Source organism: Pelobates fuscus, chromosome 5 (assembly GCF_036172605.1).
Source record: "Pelobates fuscus isolate aPelFus1 chromosome 5, aPelFus1.pri, whole genome shotgun sequence".
NCBI lineage: Eukaryota > Metazoa > Chordata > Amphibia > Anura > Pelobatidae > Pelobates > Pelobates fuscus.
In genome coordinates, this window is record NC_086321.1 from 11,129,720 (window position 1) to 11,145,515 (window position 15,796).

The following is a 15,796-nucleotide window of genomic DNA, read 5'->3' on the forward strand; positions in this document are numbered from 1 at the left end:
AGTTCTGGAGAGCACACGCTGAAGGAAGGACTGACAGAGCCGCTTGAAGGACACTGACTGGCTGCTATTAGCTTACACTAGAAACCTTTTTTCTTTGTAAAAGCACGCTAAAGAGACACCAAATATGATTGGCAACTGTCAAAGCACGCTGGAACAGGTCTACAGAGCACACGCTGAAGTAGGCCTGACACACAGACGCTTGCAGACAACTAACTGCTCTTCTATTACAGTGAAAAAAAATCTTTCTTTTAAATCTAAAGCGTAAGCTATTGTTAAAACAGATATGAGTGGTGGCACTGACTGTGCAAATGGGCAAGGCATCCAACCTGACACAGAAGCTGGCAGGCAGGCAACTGCTCTTCTATTACAGTGAAAACAAATTATTTATTTTAAATCTAAAGCTTAACCAATTGTTAAAACAGATATGAGTGGTGGCACTGGGCAAGTAGGCACAGTATCCAATGTGAACCTCACACAGAAGCTGGCAGGCCGGCACCTGCAATTACATTACACAGGAAAAAAAAAAAAAAAAAGCAGCCTGATGTTATAGCCCTAAAAAGGGCTTTTTGGGGTGCTGTCCTTACAGCAGAGATCAGATGAGTCCTTCAGGATTGTAGTGGACACTGAATACCCTAGCCTAGCTATCAATTTCCCTATCTAATCAGCAGCAGCTAAACTTTCCCTTCTCTCACTAAGCATGCAGCTTCAGAATGAATCGAAAATGGATGCTGGGAGGGAGGTTGGAGGGTGTGGAAGGGAGGGAGTGCTGCTGATTGGCTGGAATATGTCTGCTGACCGAGAGGCACAGGGTCAAAGTTTGCCCAATGATGACGAATAGGGGGCGGATCGAACCGCCCATGTGTTCGCCCGCGGCGGCGAACGCGAACACGCTAAGTTCGCCGGGAACTGTTCGCCGGCGGACAGTTCGGTACATCTCTATTTACATATTTTGATACCGGAGAAACTGACGGAAGCCAAGCACAGAGAGATGGACACAGGTTTCTTCAGGAAGGAAGAGATCTTTATTCAATTCACCGACCGGGACTCAGAGGGACTAATGTCACCAAAAAACAGCAAAGTCTGAGTCCTGATCATACAGTGTAGGTCCCTTATATAGGCATGTAGCTCCTCCCATAATCAGTTCAACCTACACATACTCTTATCTAATCAATCGAATAGAGACTAAATTCCTGTTTGACCACATGGCTTGCCCAGCACAATGGAGGAGGGGAAATACTCATATATCCAGTATTCCTACACTTGCTCCTTACACTACTGATTGTATCTTAGCTACGTGTAACTGACTAACTGATACATCAACATATGCAAGTGCACATACCACGTGGCAATCTTGTCCTAGTAAATTTATTTTTACTGAGATTCCACCACATTCCCCCCTTTGATGCTTCTGATATTTCACAATTCCAGATTCATCACTAAACCATAATTTGCTTACATCTCAGGTTGCTATGAACCAGACCAGACCTTGCGACTCCCTAAAGATACGAATCCCTCAACATTACTCTTCCTGTACTAATTCTCCCTGATTTAGAGCCTCATACCTATATATAGCCATTATCTGTGCAGCAGTCTTTCTCTCTGCTATATTCTCTATAATGCTCTGCACAGACCTAACTACCAAAGGAATCAGATATGCTGGAGAAGGCACAGCATCAAAATTAGCATGACTCCACCTACCAATGCCTTGAGTCCTCCAAACTGCTTATACCAATTACCAAACCAACTACTTGGATTATACCCTTTCCATACCTGGGTAGGCACATGCGCTAGTTTAACCATATGGCTAGTAAGCTCAGCTATTGATTGCCCTTCATCATCTATTTGAAGACAACAATTGCTTAGGTTAAACTTCCCACATACACCTCCCTCTACTGCCAATAGGTAATCCAAGGCTAATCTATTTTGGTAAACGGCTGTCCTCATCCTAGTATTATGTTTCGCTAGGAGATTGAGCGCTTGCGATGTTTCATTGGTAATTATCTCAACCACTGCCTGTAACCTTATAATACGGTTGAGCATATATATTGGGGTTCTATATCCAAAAGTACCATCCTCTGCCCACGTAGCTGGCCCATAATAATCTATAATACGCTGGGGAGGCCACTCATTATCTTCCCAGGTACCTATCTCTAGGGGTCCCCTTTTCTTCCTATGATTCACATCATATACTTTAACTCCCAAAGTCTCTCCTGTTTCAATAGGCAACAGAAGAAGGATGGTTTGAGCATACCTAACACACATGCCCCTTCCCAGTCCTGTGGTAACTCCGAATAGGCTTTCTTACCACAGATCCAGTACAAATTTGCTGGGGCTTTCCAACTAGATGTAGCAGATAGGTCAAACCACACATCCTTTAAATTGGTATAACTTGCAAACGGGTTGAAGCTGACCAACATTTGAAGCTGACCACCAAGTTGTATTCTTTGTACCATCATCATAAGCTTTTTGCCCTAGACAAGTCAATTCTCCTACAGATGTATTAAACATTATTCCTTTCCTTGCTATGCAAACATAACCTATAATGGAGGTCTTTAATCGCCACTCAGATTTACCTCTAACACTCATTTGATAATCAGCTTGAGAAGATGTTATCTGTTCAATTGTCTCAGAACCGGAATACATTACCTCCTTTGCTTCCCAGGGCCATTGGTCTCCCATATTAGTACCTCCACACACATAGCAGTTGGTTACATTAAGACTACCGGCAATACTCTCGGCTAGATCAATAAACAAGTTATTAGCATTATGGGGATCTTATTCTCTACACTCATCTCCTCGTAGAAAGAATGGAAAACCTGATGAGTCTGGGCTGCCACAGTATCGGTCTCTATCATAGGCGTGCGGAGCCTATTGCATTAGGGTGTGCACCCTAAAGCACAAACACACGCCGAATGTGTATGTGTGTGTATATATATATATATATATATATATATATATATATATACACACACACTGCTGTGTGTGCTGTTAGTGTGCTGTGTGTAAGGGTGCTGCTGTGTGTATGTGTGAGGGTGCTGTTAGTGAGATATGTGTGTGAGGGTGCAGGTAGTGTGCTATGTGGGTGAGGGTGTTTGTGTGTGTGTGTTTGTGAGGGTGCTGTTTGGGTGTGAGGGTGTGTGTGTTTGTTAGGGTCCTGTTAGTGTGCTGTGTGTGTGATGGTGCTGTTTGTGTGATGTGTGTGGGTGTCGTGTATTTGTGAGGGTGCTGTTAGTGTGCTGTGTGTGAGGGTGTTGTGTGTTTGTGAGAGTGTGGTTAGTGTACTGTGTGTGTGAGCGTGCTGTGTGTGTGCTGTTTGTGTGAGGGTGCTGTATTTCTGTAGGTGCTTTTGTGTGTGGTGCTGTATGTGTGTGTGTTCTGTATGTTTGGAGAGATTGTGGCGGTGGGGGAAGATTAGTAAATATTCCCCCTCCCTTCGTACCTTATGTAGGGAGGGGGGATCCTTGCTGCCATGTGCCATCCCTGGTGGTCCAGTGGAGAGTTAACTCTAGCCTGCGGGGCTAGAGTTAACTCTCGCGAGATCTGAGCGTTGCCACGGCAATGCTAAGATATCGCGAGAGGAACCTGGCGGAGCTGCTGTCTGGAGTTCCCCGGGTCCTCTCCTGCCTCCCTCCATGCTGCTGTGGGCCAGTGAGGTAGATCTTTGATCTCCCCGCCGGCCCATGAAGGCTTAGAGCAGAGCCGGCACTCAGATAGCGCCGGTTCTGTGTGAGCCGACAGGGGAGACAGGGGAGAATAAAGTGTGGGAACTCTCCCAAGATTCCCCCCCCCCCCCAAAAAAATAATATACACTCCAGTGTGTGTGTATATATATATATATATATATATACACACACACACACACACACACACACACACACACAATGTGTGTGTCTGAATGTGTGTGTTTCTGAGTATGCATGCCAGTGTGTGTGTGTGCATTCACATTCACAGACACACACATTCACATACACTGACACACACTCATACATTCACAGATACACTTACACACACACATTCATATACTGACACACACATTCACAGACACATACACTGACACACACTCATACATTCACAGACACCCATACATACATTCACAGACACACATATACACACACATTCAGACATACACACACATACAGACACATACACTGACACATATACACACACATTCACAGACACACATACACATTCACAGACATACACACACACACATACACTGACACATATACACACACATTCACAGACACACAAATTATTTTTTTTTAATTAAAAAATGTCCACCCAGCCTCCCTACCTGGAGTGCTGGCGTGGACTTGTCCCTGGGGTCCAGTGGGTCGGGCGCCTGTCTTCATCTCAGCCGCGGCGAGGGAGCTGTGTGCTCTCTGCTCCCTCTCGCCGCGCGGGCTGTCTGCGGTAGCTGGGAGCCGGAATATGACGTCATATTCCGGCTCCGGCATCAGCAAACGGTTTCCGAACCTATCTATAAACTGTTCAGGATTATTAATAAGTATATGGACTGGGTTACACTCCATAGACTTACAATATGGTTTGGTAGGCAACTTAGTAACAATCATATCCTTATCTACTGTCTGTCCCCAAGTTGCCCACCCTACACAAGACCAATATGGACAATACTTATAATTCTTATTTGGGCATTTTGGATCTATATACTTGTTCTTACTACTGGGGCAAATATACTTATCATTAGACCCATACGTTCTTTCCCATTTAAGATCCCCACATACATTCCACGGTTTTCTACCACTTGATATCGCCTTACATGCATCAAATAGCAGAACACCCGAAGAATGTACGGTTTCTAGTATTGTCTTATTTATTAGGGTCCCCTGTGAGTCTCCATTCCGGAGGGTCAACCAAATTGTACGGGGTTGATACTCTGGACTAAAACACTTAGGTTCTCCTACTCCTAAATGGCATACACTATAATCTATACCTAAGTATGTACACTTAGATACATATCCTTTACACTCATATTGTGAATGCCAAATAAGGGTGTGGGAAATATGATTACCTGTTTTTGTAGTCTTAATGCAAACCTCACAGCCAGGTGTGTCGGTACCTCTACCTTCCTGAATAATTAAAAACACAAATATACACATTATCAAATGCATTTCTCCTGACATCTTTATCCTAATTCTTCGTCCGTGCGATTGCACCTCAGCTTCCAGGATGTAAGGGCTGCAAGCAATGGAGTCCTTCAAGTCCTCTCTTCCCTTCACAGAGTTCCCTTCAAGACACTCTGGCTATGTAGCGTGGGTAGGTGGTCAGGCTTTATTATGGCCGTCAAAACACCTACTTGCTGATCTCTTTGATTACTCTAGAAGTCCCAATATCTCCTCGTCACTCCGACTGAGTTACACGCTTTAACCGGATCTTGCAGGGATTCTCTGGATCTGGTGTAGCTTGCCAAGAATCTACTGCTGCTGGTTTAACCCTGGAGTGATGAATCCACGGAGTCACTTCAGCCACCTTTATAGCTGTAGGGGTAGACAAAAGAACAACATAAGGACCCCTCCACTTTGGCCCCAACGGTACACTGTTCCACTCCTTTATCCAAACTTGATCTCCTGGATGATAACAATGGACAGGTGGATAAATATTCACAGGTAATCTATCTTGTACCCATTTCTGTACCTCCTCCATAGTTTTACCCAACTCTACAACCTGCTGCCGGGTAATTCCTTCTCCCAACTGACTTAAATCCCCCCCTTAAGTTACCAAGTACAGGAGGTGGACGCCCATACATAATTTCAAAAGGTGAGAGACCCATCCTTCTGGTAGGTGTACTACGAATGCGTAACAGAGCTATTGGCAAAAGAACATTCCATTTAAGTTGAGTTTCTTGACACATCTTTGCCAATTGGTTCTTAATAGTTCTGTTCATCCTTTCCACTTTCCCAGAGCTCTGAGGCCTATATGCCGTATGAAGTTTCCACTTAATACCAAGCATATGAGTCAGTTGTTGTAGGCACTGGTGAACAAAGGCTGGACCATTATCCGATCCTATAGAGCATGGTAGTCCATATCGGGGTATTATTTCTCGCAACAGAAATCGCACAACTTCTCCTGCTTTCTCTGTACGAGTAGGACATGCTTCTACCCAACCTGAGTAGGTACACACAACTACTAGTAGGTAGCGATGTCCGCCGGATTTAGGCATTACCGTATAGTCTATTTGGAGATCAGACATAGGGAGTCCTCCCATATACTGGACTCCCGGTGGTTTCACTGGACCTTGCCTTGCGTTGTTCTTGGCACATATCACACATCTTCGTACAATGGCTTGAGTCAAGTTGGACAATCTTGGTATGTAGAAATGCTTCCTAAGAGATTCTTCCATGCTATCTCTTCCAAAATGTGTCCCGTTATGATAATTCTGGACAATTTCTACAGCTAGCGATGCTGGAATAACTATTCTTCCATCTTCTAACTGATACCAATTGTTCTCCAGGTACTTCCCAGCTTCAGTCTTTAACCACTCTCTTTCTTGAGCTGTATAAATTGGAGTCCATTGAGACAGTGGGGTCGGTATAAGAGCAGCTATATGTTCCACATACTCCTGTTTTCCTGATTCAGCGGCACGCTTAGCTGCATTATCTGCCATCCGATTTCCTTTGGTTACATCACCATCACCTTTCAGATGCACCCGACAATGTATGATACCAACTTCTTTCGGTTCCCACACGGCTTCCAATAGTTGTAATATCTCAGCTGCGTACTTGATTTCTTTACCCTCTGAGTTCAGTAGTCCTCTTTCTTTATACAAAGCTCCATGGGCATGAGTGGTTAAAAACGCATACTTGGAGTCCGTGTAGATGTTCACCCTCAAACCTTCAGCCAATTGTAACGCTCGTGTGAGTGCGATTAGTTCTGCCTTCTGTGCCGATGTTCCTTTTGACAATGGCCGAGCTTCTATCACCTTGTCTATGGTTGTCACTGCATATCCTGCATAGCGAATCCCTTCTTTCACATAACTAATGCCGTCCGTATAGTACTGGACATCAGGGTTCTGGATGGGAAAATCACGAAGGTCCGGTCTACTTGAAAACACTTCATCCATCACCTCCAGGCAATTATGTTGACTCTCAGTAGGTTGTGGCAAAAGGGTAGCTGGATTCAAGGTATTAACAGTCTCTAGATGCACTCTCGGGTTTTCACATGACATAGCTTGATACTTAGTCATGCGGCTATTACTAAACCAATGATTGCCTTTATAGTCTAGCAACGTCTGTACTGCGTGCGGGACTCGCACGTAGAGTTCCTGACCCAGAGTGAGCTTATCAGCTTCGGCTACCAGCAGGGCGGCGGCAGCTACGGCTCTTAGACAAGGTGGAAGACCACTGGCCACTGCATCCAATTGTTTGGACATATATGCAACAGGTCGTTGCCATGATCCCAAGTACTGTGTCAATACTCCCACAGCCATTCTTCTTTGCTCGTGTACATATAAGTAGAATGGGCGTGTATGATCAGGTAGACCTAATGCTGGGGCGCTCATCAATGCCTTCTTCACATCTTCAAATGCCTTTTGCTGTTCGGGGGTCCACAGGAAGGGATCGTGTTCTGTACCTTTTATAGCCATATAAAGAGGTTTCGCCAATATCGCATAACTGGGAATCCATATCCTACAGAAGCCTGCTGCCCCCAAGAACTCTCGTACTTGTCTTCTATTCTTGGGTATTGGTATTTGGCATACAGCTTCTTTTCTCTCTGGCCCCATTATCCTTTGACCTTCAGAGATATGGAATCCCAGATACTTGACAGTTGGCTGACACAACTGGGCTTTCTTCCTGGGCACCTTGTATCCTGCCTTCCAAAGAATGTGCAGTAGATCATGTGTTGCTTGCTGACATATCTCTCTTGTAACTGCCGCTATCAACAAATCATCTACGTATTGTAATAGTACACATTCTCCTGGGATGGACTTGAAATCCAGTAAGTCTTGACTTTAAGCTGATCCAAATAGGGTAGGTGAATTCTTAAACCCTTGGGGCAATCTTGTCCAAGTCATCTGGCGTTTCGAGCCTGTTACAGCATTTTCCCATTGGAATGCAAAGATGCACTGGCTTTCCGCAGCAATTCGTAGGCAAAAGAAGGCATCTTTGAGATCCAAAACAGTGAAATAGGTAGCCCCGCCCAGAATTAAAGCAAGCAGGTTATATGGATTGGGCACAACTGGATGTATACTTACTACCGCATCATTGACTGCTCTCAAGTCCTGCACAGGGCGATACTGATCTGTACCAGGCTTTTGAACAGGCAACAATGGGGTGTTCCAGGGGGAAGTACAGAATTTTAGGATACCATACCTTATGAACTTATCCAAATAAGATTGTATGTTCTTCTTGGCCTTTTGTGGAATGTGATATTGTCTCAGGTTTACTGGATAAACCCCAAGCTTTAGTTCGATACGAATTGGTGGGATATTATGAGCAAGTCCTGGTGGTTTATTCTCTGCCCACACTCCTGGTATATTGAACAAGGATTCATCACTCTTAGGGTTTTGGCTAGTCAACACTGTATAAAGTCGCCACTCTTCTTCCTTTGGTACAGATATAGTCATTATACCTGAGGGTCCATTGAACTTCAAAGATGTTGTTCCGTTAGGTAGAAATGTTATCTGTGCCTGTAATTTCGACAACAAATCATGTCCTAGCAGTTGGACTGGACATTCAGGCATATAAAGGAACTGGTGTTTTACTATGTGGCCTCCCAATGTACAGAGTCGACTTTTAAGAACCGGTTTAGCGGCACTCCTTCCAGTTGCTCCTATTACGGTGATAGTTCTTCCTGAAGGAGGAGCGACTAGGTCCGTCACCACCGAATGTTCAGCACCAGTGTCAATCATGAAAGAACTCCTTTTTCCCCCTATTGCTACATCGACCATAGGCTCCGCTCGGCCAAGGGGGATGGAGCCCGGTCGGTATCAATAGTCCTCCATGACTGTGTCAGATCCACAAAGTCCCTATCCTCTCTCTCGCGGGGTCTCTGCGCTGCTGGGTAATATCTATCTCCACTAACACTTCCTCTATTATTCCCACTATTTCCTCCAGGACCTCCTCTACCTCTCGCTCTACCTCTATAATTACTGCTATATCCTGCCCTAGGTCTGTCTCTCTCATACTGTTCCCTTCGTGGACACTCACTTCTCCAATGCCCTTCTTCCCTACAGTACGCGCATTGGTTCCTACTCAAAGGTTCCCCATTCCACTTATTCTCACCTTTATCCGTTCTCCTATATACTTCCTTTTCCCTTCTATCTACGCCTGCGATAGCTACTGCTAGCATATCTGCTTTCCTTCGCATCTTTCGCTCTTCCTCCTTCTTCGTCTCTGTCTCCCTATTCATATAGACCTTATTTGCTATTTCCATTAGTTGGGTTATGGACATCCCTACAAACCCTTCTAACTTCTGTAGCTTGTGCTTTATATCTCCGTAGGCTTGGCTGACAAAGGCAGAGTTAACCATTCGGGAATTCTCAGGAGCCTCTGGATTAAAGGGGGTATACAAACGGTATGCCTCCAATAATCGGTCATAAAAGGCACTGGGCGATTAATCACATTTCTGCAATACCTCAGCCGTCTTAGACATATTAATCACCTTTTTTCCTCCGGCTTTCATGCCAACAATAATAGCGTCCCTTTATGCTTTTAAATGGGTCATATCTGCGCCATTGACATTCCACTCCGGATCAGTATTTGGATAATGTGCCGCGGCCCATGCTGCTGGGTTGGCCTGATTTTGTGTACGGGCCACTTCTTCCAGCGCTTTAATTGCCGCTTGGTTTATCCGTGTCCTTTCCTCGTTGTTAAACAATGTCATAAGCAGTTGCTGGCCCAAGTGGGATTATGTGTCTGGACTATGGAGGTAAACAAATCCGTGGCCATGGCTTGAGGTTTATCGGTGTATGAGGAGTTATGGGTCTTCCAGTTAAATAGATCAGTAGTAGTGAAGGGAACATAGACGAATACAGGATCAGCGTGTTGTAACTGGCCGTCACCGTTAATGTGTGTCGGGCCTGGTGTCAGTCGGAGAGGCATTTGATAATGTCGGGGTTGGAGGGTACCGGTCAGTTGTCGGGTTAGTATGGGGCTTCGTTTAGAAATGTCAGTTAGGGGTTCCGGTCGAGGGGTAGTAAGACGAGGGGAAGGGGACGCTTTACTGAGGGGGAGATCAGTGAGTAAAATATTCCGGGCCAGGCTAGGAGGAGCCTGACCAGGAACTAGATATGACATCAAATCTGGATAGGTGGGGTTAACGGAGGTAGGTACCGGCAGGGGAGGGTTTAAAACAAGAGGGCTGGGCTCTGAGCTAGAGGAGGGGGTAGGTGGGGACAATGGGGCAAGGGTAGTAGCGTTACCAACAGCACCTCCTCTTCCTCTTCCTGTGGAGGAGGAGTAAGGGGGCGGCATGGGGATCTCGGATTCAGGAGGTATGTCCAAAATGGGCGTAATTACGGCCTTAGTGGACAAGCGAGTTCTGGCCACCATGAGGCGACATTGTTCCTCGTGGCATACCCGGATCCATTTTGGCAAGTCATTTACGGCCTGCTTCAAACAATCAATATACGGAAACTGGCTGTAAAGTTCAGGCCTACCTGATACAGCCACGTGTACACGCTGTACCAGATTAGGATCCAAACTGCCACGTGGTGGCCATGCAGCCACCAAAGTAGGCCATTCCCTACTACATAAAGTAGTCAGGCGTGTTGGAGACATCTTTACCCCAAAATCATACACAGTGTATCCCTTTTTAAAGTTTTTCTACATACATCCTAAGGGATCGATAACCGTTGAATCTGACGCACCCATACTAACAATGAAGCATCGTCTCCAACAGAAACTAAACAAACACACTTCCAACGGTCACACCCGTTCCCTTGGCAACAGCACCACGTGGTACAGTCACTAGGTGAAACGCACACAACAAAACACTCAGGGAATTCCCGTACACACACAGCTGTTACACTAGTCACTAAATAACTATTACGGTGCTTTTGGGCGAAACTATACAGTCACCCACGCTATAATTCCCTATATCTGAATTACCCGGCTATAACATACCCCAGTAACATCGTCTTTACAAGCAGTAGTTATAGTACGGTTAGCATTGGTTAGAGTACAATTTAAATTCACAGTTCAATTAGTAGTGGTTATGGTGTTAAACATACAACAGACGACAGTTATTAGTAGTTATTTACAGTATCAGTAATTATACATGGTTATGGTACCGTGCGCTATAATACAGTTACACACTATTCACACTCTCGCTAGACGGCAGAGCTCATGCTATCTAGCAAGATATACACGCTACTACGACAATCTTTAACACATTTACAATTCCCAACTAATCTATTGGCCAGTACCTCGATGGACTACCTAAAACTATTTACATCCGTTTTGGTTAGCCACGCTGCCCAAGCACCACATAGAGCGAACTAGAGGGCGGAATTTACAACAGCACCCTCTTAGTCTATATACTCTATCAAAAATCTAGTGGGTTCCAAATTTACACGCTTTCCCACTTAGCCAAGATAGGTTGAGATCTAGCGGACCGAATTTACACAGACGCCGCTTAGTCTCCCGGTCCCTCCGACCTAGCGAACGTAATATACACCCTAGAACGCTAGTCTAGACAAGACACCGGTGTCCGGCTTGGGCTATTTACACAGAACCCAGCCTGACTCCAAACCAAAATTAAACGGGCTGACTACAGGGCGTTTAATTGAGCGGTGCGCCTTCGCTCCTTCCCTCCACTGGAGGGGGCAGATTCCATACACAAATAACCCCTTATGGGCCTACTGCACAATCGGTATCCAATACCCCTACTGGGTCCACCGTCTAAAACAGTAGTCGTCTTACCTCCTCGTTCCTGAACCTGGGTTCACACTCATCTACGGGGACACCCCAGCACTTACTACGTAGAGGCCGATGATCTCCTGGACAACAGACCAGTGGCGCCGAGACGAAGGGAGGTCCACGCAGAAGTTCAGGGGTGCAGCCGTAGAGAGCGTGGGCAAAGATAGACCGCCTCACGCCTCTGCTTCTCAGCTACCGTTGAACGATGAGCTTCCCGGCCAATCGCACCAAATGATACCGGAGAAACTGACGGAAGCCAAGCACAGAGAAGTGGACACAGGTTTCTTCAGAAAGGAAGAGATCTTTATTCGATTCACCGACCGGGACTCAGAGGGACTAATGTCTCCAAAAAACAGCAAAGTCTGAGTCCTGATCATACAGTGTAGGTCCCTTATATAGGCATGTAGCTCCTCCCATAATCAGTTCAACCTACACATACTCTTATCTAATCAATCGAATAGAGACTAAATTCCTGTTTGACCACATGGCTTGCCCAGCAAAATGGAGGAGGGGAAATACTCGTATATCCAGTATTCCTACACTTGCTCCTTACACTACTGATTGTATCTTAGCTACGTGTAACTGACTAACTGATACATCAACATATGCAAGTGCACATACCACGTGGCAATCTTGTCCTAGTAAATTTATTTTTACTGAGATTCCACCACAATTTAAGAATAGTTTCTTCAAATTAGATGTATTTATTTATTTTTAAGTTAGATAGACGGTTTTTATCATTCTATTTTAGATGACTGTGGATTCTAGTATGTTTATCTATAATATGCTCTGTTGTGAAATATATAGCTGATTTTTGTAATAATTCCTCAATAATATGCTAGCTTTCTCTATTGTTTGTTCGAGAAAAAACACAATTTAGGAAATAATAATCCTTCTATAGTATGCTCATAGTATTGATGAATTTTAAAATATATATAATGGATAAATTATATTTTAGAGATACAGATTTGTGTGATTCAGTTTTATGTGCGAGTAAACCCCTATAAATATATTTACTTTTGTCATGTAGTGCTTGATCATAAAACTTCTTCTAAGCATGCCTAGGGTTAAGATGAATTTTAATGTACATTATGTAATTCATTTTTGTATATGTAATAATGTGATTGTTTTTTATTTACTATTTGAGTAAAAAAAAAAAAAAAAACACGATTTAGGCAATAATCCCTTAGAAGTAGACTTATAGTGAGGATGAACTTTATTTTATATTCCATGAAGTATATTATAGAGATGTGAATCCCTCTAGGCCAGGGTTGCCCAAAAGGCAGATCCCCATATGTTGTTAAACTACAACCTTTTGGGCAACCATATATTAGGCGATTTAACTTTGTATACGAGCTGCTACAATATGAGACTTGAGACACATAATAATCATGATTGTTCCTGAAGAGGGGAGTAAAGGGGAAAAAAATAACCGCACCCATGGATCAATCAGATGATAGAGGAGGCGGTTCACAGGGTTGCCATCAGACATTTTGGGTCCCCTGACATAGCTCAAGGTCTGGGCCCCCTGGGGCCTGCACACAAGTCAACCCACAGGGCCTCTCCCAAGTCCACCCCCATGGCCGCACCTGAATCTGCCCACAGGAGCTATCCTGAGTCCACCCACAAGGATAAAGTGTGTGTGTGTATTGAAAGTGGGATGTGTATAGTGGATGTAGAATGTGTGTAGTGGATGCAGAGTGTGTGTGTGTGTGTGTGTGCTTGTGGTGGATGCAGTGAGTGTCATGGATGCAGTGTTTATAGTGGATGCAGATTGTATGTTTGTGTAATTATTATATTATTAATATATTATTTTATTATTTATATAGCTCCAGCAAATTCTGTAGCGCTATACAATGGGTGGACGCACAGGAACAGAGGTTTTGAGGGCCCTGCTCAATGAGCTTACATGCTAGAGGGAGTGGGGTATAGTGACACAAAGGGTATAAGTAGGGGTAATGAAATAGGTTGCTGGAAAAGTATTTACTGAGAACTTGGGTTATTTTTGACAGTTGCAGGAAAGGAGTCATGGGGGGGAGGAAAGGGAATGAAAACCCACTAACAGTTTAAATGATATGGTTTCCTGAAGAAATGTATTTTCAAAGATTTTTTAAAGGAGTGGCGACTGGGTGAAAGTCTAACGGAGAAGGGTAGGGAGATCCACAGAAAAGATGCAGCCCTGGAGAAGTCTTGGAGGCAAACATAAGATGTGGGAGTACGGACAGAGGATAGGCGTAGGTCTTCGGCAGAGAGCAGGGGCCACGACGGGACATATTTGTGTATTAGGGAGGATAGGTAGTTTAGAGCAGGATTATGTTAGGACTTGTAAGCAAGCACCAGAATCTTAAATTATCTAACGGAAAGCCAATGTAGGGACTGACAGAGGAGGGAGGCACAGGCAGACAGGAAAATGAGCCTGGCCGACGCATTCATTATAGATAGCAGCGGTGCAATTTGGGAACACGTAAGACCACTGAGAAGGGGATTGCAGTAGTCAAGACTAGAAAGAACATCGGCATGCACCAGCACCTTAGCTGTGTCTGGTGTTAAATAAGGGCGGATGTAAGCTATGTTTTGGAGATGGAAGCTGCAGGATTTGGTGATCGACTGGACATGAGGGGTGAAGGAGAGGTCGGAGTCAAAGAGAACACCTAGGCAGCGAGCCTGTGAGGTAGAGCTGATGGTGGCGCCGTTTACTTGGAGGGAGACAGACATGGGAGTAGTAATACTTGAGGGAGGAAAGACCAGAAGTTCTGTTTTTGACAGGTTGAGTTTAAGGAAGTGAGCAGCCATCGAGTTGGAAATCACGTAGAGTCAATCAAAGACACGAGTCAAGATGGGCGAGGAGAGAGATCAGGAGAGGACAGGTAGATTTGCGTGTCATCTGCATATAAATGATAACGGAAGCCAAAGGAGCTGATGAGTTTACCAAGGGAGGCAGTGTAGATAGAGAACAGTAAAGGACCAAGGACTGCACCTTGGGGGATGCTGACAGAGAGTGGTTGGGGAGAAAAGGCAGAACCAGAGAAAGATGCACTGAAAAGGCGCTGGGAGAGGTAGGAGGAGCACCAGGACAGGGGTTAGGAGGCGGGCATAGGAGGAAGCTAATGGGATTGGTTAATGGAGGGTTTAGGGGCTGGGCTATATAAGTAGGCAGAAATTTTGGAAAGATAATTTTAACTTGCCTACCTGGCTGAGTTTGTCCCATCCTCCCTCCCTGGGTTCTTTTTGGCCACAGTGAGGTTTCTGTTTTGTCACAGCGGCGGGATAGGGAGCTGTAGGTGAGGAAATAGGCTCCCCAGTAGGAAGGTTATGTTAATGGTTATTGGTATGTTGGAAGGTTTCGAGTCCTGTCGGTGGCTCAGAACCTGGTGGGGTAGAGGTATACCTGTATGGTTAAATTATAATAAATGGTTGGCACTTTAAGCGATGTTATGTTGGTATACTGTTATATATATATATATATCCACTGAGCCTTTCAACTAGTGTGCTTTGTATTTGAACTCTCTGGAGACCTGCTCCGGTCGATTTTTATTTTTCACTGTATTCACATATGAAACATTGGTGGCAGTGAGCCCTTCCCAGCAGCAGCATAGTTTGCTGGCTGAGGATGATTGCTCCGGCAATTCTTTTTTTTCGAGTAGCCGATCGGCAATATGCTGTGCGTTCCAGCCGTTGCCTAGCAACCGTGGACCGCTAACAGCATGGTAAACGGCCAGATTTTTCGGCAGATCGGGCTGATTGGCGTTCTTCTCGTTGATTTTGGCAGGCACTGCTCCTGACTCATATTATGAAGGTGAGCACTTAACTATTTTGTATATATTATGCACTGTTATGTCTGTATGTGTCATGTTTGTCATCCTGAAGAAGACTCCAGATGTGAGCCGAAACGTTGATGTAATTTTATCATTTTTTGA